Below are 6,159 nucleotides of genomic sequence, written 5' to 3' on the forward strand. Positions count from 1 at the left end.
GGCCTGGTGCTGGGCGGTGCCGGGGGTCGCGCTCTGGGCCTGGAGGCGCGGGGGGCACGGCGGCCGTGCGGAGCCCGGGGGCAGCTAGGGCGAGTCCCTCCGGAGGGGCCCGGGCTGCGGCGAGGACTGCGGTCCAGGGAAGCCCAGCCGCCCAGCCCCAGGCTCAGAGCGCGCCCGCCGCCTCCCCCACCACTGAAACTTGAAACTCCCGCTGGTGCCGGCGAACTCACTGCGGGCGTCTGAGTCGCCCCCAAACGGGGGAGTCTCCCCGCGGGGAACCGGGATCCAAAGTGAGCGCGGTCCTTGGCTGTTGTGTGTTGAAAACCCTGGTGTAGCAGAGCGCAACGGGCCTACGTGAGAAGAGCTTGTATTTGCAACAAAGAACGTTTAAATTATCTTGGCAGATTTTAACCAACTAGAAAAACTTGCTTTTTTAAACTCCACCCAAACCTCAATGGGATGTGGCCCCAAATCGGGAGTGCACATTTTAATCTAAGCAAGGATGTGGGATAATTTTTTTATTACCAACGACAGTCCTTGGCAGTTGGAAGGAGTGCGGTAGGAAGAGAAAGTTGGAAATAGGGCCCCAAAGAGCAGCCTAATTTAAATTATTCTAGATTTAAGGAAAATTAGGCATTGATTTAGCCGATTCACTTTAGAGACTGGGATTAGTTAGAAAGCTCTGGAGCACTGTTCTGTCGTCTACTCCACGCGGCCTGCCCTCAGTATTTTCTAACAGCAATACTTGCTGTGTACAAACAGGAAGGGCACAAAATCAGAGTAGCCTGGCTTGTCCTGTTTGCAGTTTAGCTTACCTTTTGGGAACAAACTTTAGGTGCAAATAACAAAACTCATGAACGTACTTTTATGGAATGAATAATTCATATCCATCCTGCCTCAGCACTCATCTTCCCTGAGACAGTCCTTTTTCCAGGAACTATCTCCAGATCACTTTCACTAAGCTTCCTCTTTAGTGAGTTTCCACTATGGCCCTTTGAGACCTCACTGAACAATTAAAAGTCCCGAGAGACTTAAGGGTTACCCTCAAAGGCAAATTCCTCAAGGGTAGAAAGCAGGTGTGTGCTTTGTAACCAACCCAGGTTTACGTGGTTCTTAGTGACCACCAAAAGATCATTCCCTGAAATTGTCCCTGGAGTGCAAAAATTATCCTGGTAATAGTCAGCCTTCCACATCAGGTTGCGTGAATAGTCGAAGTAGCATGTGTAAGTATTCCGTAGTAAAGAGTACACGAATCAAAAGTTTATAACACAACTTTTGCAACTGAAAATGAAGGATTCGCTGTTGTTGGTAATATGCAGGTGCTGGTGTACAATTCTTTCACATGACTCTAATGGTTAAAACAACCCTCTGCTTGGGGAAATACAATTAATGACTTGTTTTTAACCAGTAAATAAAGAGGGACTAAAAAGGATTAAGTAATTTGCCCGATGTAACAAGGCTAAGAAGAGGCAGAGCTATGACCAAACCCAAATATATATTTGACCCCCAAAGCCTTGATTGTATCCTATTCTCTGCAAGAGCAAACAGACCAGAAACTGTAACATTTTAGTCAAGTATCATATTAGTAAATATTTAAGTAAAAGATAACATTCAAGCCTGGTGGGATGATAAGGGTAAGCTCAGACATTGTGAACATAACTGAAATAACTTTTCATTCTAAAGCAATTTGGCACTGTAATTCAGCCTTTAAGAATGTTCCTAACTCTTAGAACCTATAATTCCATATCTGAAATTCTTTCTGGAGGAAATGATCTGAAATAGAGCAAGAGCTTTATTCATAAATGCTGTATCACAATATTATTCACAAGATACAGAAATAAGAGATGTGAAAACTGAGCGTCTAAAAATGAGATCTATCTACTCTGTAGCATTTTAAGTAACAATTTTATTTTTCAATGCCAGACAGTTAATGAGCTGACGTTGTAACAAGGTATGAAAGAGGCACATCTCACACACGAGCGTGAAAACCAAGTTTTCAGACTTACAACTACAGAAGGATCAAGGTAACATTTTTGTAGTATTAAATGGGGAAAAAACTTAGCAAACTGCCCAGGTAGTATTACCACAGCCATGTTTAAGGTTAAAAAATGTGTGAAGTGTTAGAAAGATTGAAACCTATAGTCACCTCTGGGTGGTGTTTCTAAGGGCATTTTTTTTCTTTATTCTATTTATCATGCTTTTCTATATTACTTGTATAGTGCTAAAAAAATAATTTGAGTTTTACTACTATGTGGATCAATTGCACAAGAGCAGCAAAGCTTAGGAAATTTTTCTCTCCTAAGAAAAGCTATGGTGAACTGAGCTGACAGAATTTTATTATCAGGGGTCAGATCTACTATTGCTTGCAAATGTAATCTGCACACACACTTGTTTGACTTTGTTCTTTACATCACGTGTATGCACTTTTAAGTGAAATATTGGAGATTTGACTTAAAAATTCTTTCTCATTCTTTATATTTCAAGGGGAAAATACACATTTTGCTAACACTATTTTTTAGAATAAAATTTTTATATTAATCAGTAATCACAAGATTTTTTTTATACACCACATAATATGCTTTACAAAGAGACACCCAAATCAATCTATTACTAACACTTTTATGCTGTAATCCTCCTCTACTTCACCACAATATATTGACTAGTTCTGAGTTCTGGAGTTCTGATGCCAGTTACAAAGCATTTGTCTTATAAAAGTACTTTTTGAAAATGCAGAAGATTCATTTTTGCAGGAAGGGTTTCTAAGTGGAAGTTTTTTTGATCTAAAACATTGAATTGCAGGCCCTTTGCTAGTTTGAATAAGACTCGGATCCTGCCCTGTGGGTCAGTACTAGGAAAGGCAAACAAACAAAGCTGTATACTATGAGCCATAATACAGACAGACAGGTGGTATCAAGGCGGACAGAGGAGAGGGCAGTTAACTCTGCAACGGAAATGAGCACCACGTGGAGGAGGGGAGAATGAAGGAATGGGTAGAAGTTCCATAAGAGGGTCAGCAGAGGAAAAGCCACCAGCTTTACAGACTGTCAAGCTAGGATTGATGTTTGCATGTAAGAATCTTTATAACCAAAAGTTTCAAGGTAAGTTGAGACATGCTGAGAAGTGCATAATTTATCCTTCATCTCTGAGGAAAGAGAACTCCACCCAGAAAGAAGTACTGATCTAACTTATATTTTAGGAAGGGAACTGGCAGCCACGTGGATTGCCTGGTTCAGTGACAGCGAGCGTAGATGGGAAGACTGCCAGGGACGGTTCAGATGCACAGTTTTGCTATAAAGGCCCATGCAAGAGAGAACCAGTGTCTGAACTTGGGAGGTTGTGAAGATGAAAGAGAGGAATAGCTCTGTTAAAAGATTTGGAGGTAGACTTTGAAGAGCAAGAGAAAAGGAGATGTGAAAATGATTTCAAGGTGGGGACCATGAGGGTAAATGGAGATCATAAGAGAAAGAGAACAGAGAGGTCAAGATAATTAGGCCAGCTGGGAACATGCTAATTTTTTTTTTTTTTTTTGAGGCAGAGTCTTACCATGTCACCTCGATAACAAAGTGAGACTCTGTCAAAAAAAAAAAAAAATTCACTATTTTTTAAAAGCTATAACAATGCAAAATCACACTACTTTTTTTTTTGAGACAGAGTTTTACTTTGCCACCCTCTGTAGAGTGCTGTAGCATCACAGCTCACAGCAACCTCAAGCTCTTGGGCTTAAGAGATTCTCTTGCCTCAACCTCCCAAGTAGCTGGGACAACAGGTGCCCGCCAGAGTGCCCAGCAATTTTTTTTTATTGCAGTTGCCACTGTTGTTTAGCTGGCCCAGTCCAGGCTCGAACCCGCCAGGCTGGGAGTATGTGGCCAATGCTGTAACCATGCTATGGGCACTGAGCCAAAATCACACTACTTTTTAAAAGCTATACACAGAAAGAAATGCAAGAGAATTTTCTATTATAAACCATGATATTTTATACTATTCACATTATCTTGCATATTTAATTTAAGACATATTCACAATGTATTCACCAAGCCCTCACTGGAAAAATAGACAAAGCAAATAAAACTATCTTATCTTTTACGCTGTATGCCTAGCAAGCCATACAAATGTAACTGCTGATATAAGCTATAAAATTTCAGTGCAGTCAGTAGAGGTCTGCTGGCTAATGTACCTAAACTGAGAGGCAGGAAACCACAGGTCTGTTCCTGCCTTTATTTGCTTCATATCTAAAATCAAATTACATAAGTACATAATTCATAATGTGTTTGCAGATATGAGCATATCAGTCTCCCACAAAGATAAGGTAACAGTTATTACTTAATCCTCTCTGCTTATGCAACAAAGCCAATTTAGTTTATGATAAATGCCATAAAATTCCAGAGTAGAGTACAAAGAATCTAAACAAGGGGAATGTCTGACCTTGGCTTTACTCCCAATTCCGACTAAGTTACTAGGTGACCTTAAAAGATGTAGAAGACTATTTTGTAACTCACAAACAGTGTTAAAAGAGAGAGCACGTCACCCCTATTGTACTTTTCCCAGATGTTGTCTTAAGACGTAACTGTTTTTTAGGACTAGGAAAGGATCTCAAAAATCATTGAATCCTCAAATCCCATCCCCAACATTATTACCAAACAGCCACCAGTGTGTTTCTGCCACGAACAGCGTGAGAACTCTAGGAAAAACTTTTTTTCTTGGTGGACTCTCAGTTTTGTCATCTATTAAATGAGGGAGCTAGACTATACCATCTGTATATTCTGCATCTCTGACTCTGATTCACTTTAAAAATATTTGATTCTCAAGCATCATAATGTATAATTCATAGAGTTCATTATGTATTTTACAATAATGTGGAAAGAATGTAAAGAGAATCACTTATATAATATTTCATAATTGTAGATGGAAATTTCCACTAGTATGAGACTCAATAAGCCTTGTGCATTGTTAGAATCTTCTTGCCTTAGTAGAGAGAGAGAGAGAGAGGGAAATGAATGAATGAATATTCATGCGGAATGTGGGCACTGTATATTCTAGGCAGCTGTTTCGTAAACGTTTGTAATACTTTAGTTTCATTTGAAATTTAGTGAAGGCTGTACGACAGTGTTATTTACTATCTAGGAAAGTTGCCCAACACTTTGTGAAATATCAGTTCTGTGAGATTTAAACTTTACTGTGGTGGTTTTTAAACTACATCAAAAAACATTTAATACTCCTCCCCTCAAGACATGGAGCCTAATTTCCCTTCTTTCTGAAGGGAGGCTGGATTAGGTGACTTAGAACAAAATGTAATTGACCGTATGTGCTATGGTCTGGGTATGTCCCCTCAAAATTCACATGTTGAAACTATCCCCAGTGCGATAGGATTAAGAGGTAAGAGCTTTAGGAGGTGATCAGGATTAATGCCTTTTAAAAGAGGCTTCAGACAGTGTCCAACCCTTTTTCCCCTTCCACCATTCGACCATGTGAGGACACATAGCAACAGGATACCACGTTTGAAGCAGAGAGAGCCAGCACTCCCCAGACACCACATCTACCAGCACCTTGATCTTGGAATTCGCAGCTTCCAGAACTGTGAGAAATAAGTTTCTATTATTTATGAATTATCCAGTCTGAGCTATTTTTGTTATAACAACAGGAACAGACTAAGATAGTGTGCACCTTGTGAGACTAGATAAAGGCACTGGGGTTTCCTCTTTGTTAGCTTTTTCTGGAATCCCTTGTTCTGGGGCAAGCCAGGTGCAATGTTATGATGACATTTAAGCATCCTATAAATGCACACCTTGTGAGAAATGCAGGCCTCCTTGCCATCAGCCAGGACGGGAAGCCTCTTCAAACAGCTGCATGAGGCTCAGTGCCCCTAGCTCAGTGGTTAGGGCGCCAGCCACATACACTGGGGCTGGCTGGTTTGAACCCGGGCCTGCTACATAACAATGACAATGACAACAAAAAAAATAGCCAAATAGCCAGCCATTGTGGCGGATGCCTATACTTGGGAGGCTGAGGCAAAGGAATTATTTAAGCCCAAGAGTTTGAGGTTGCTGTGAGCTGTGATGCCATGGCACTCTACCGAGGGTGACATAATAAGACTCTGTCTCAAAAAAAAAGCTGCATGAGTTAGCCATTGTGGAAGCAGGTGGATCTTCCGTCCCCAGTCAA

At 40.8% G+C, this 6,159-nt stretch overlaps 1 non-coding gene across 1 annotated transcript; it reads right to left on the reverse strand.

Moving 5' to 3' along the window:
- Positions 1-1,917: 1,917 nt before the first annotated feature.
- Positions 1,918-2,020, reverse strand: LOC111726924. Its single transcript, XR_002774588.1, has one exon. It is a non-coding gene; the product is annotated as a small nucleolar RNA U13 (small nucleolar RNA).
- Between the last annotated feature and the right edge of the window lie 4,139 nt (positions 2,021-6,159).

This window comes from Otolemur garnettii, unplaced genomic scaffold (genome assembly GCF_000181295.1).
Source record: "Otolemur garnettii isolate 467f Iridium unplaced genomic scaffold, OtoGar3 scaffold00086, whole genome shotgun sequence".
NCBI lineage: Eukaryota > Metazoa > Chordata > Mammalia > Primates > Galagidae > Otolemur > Otolemur garnettii.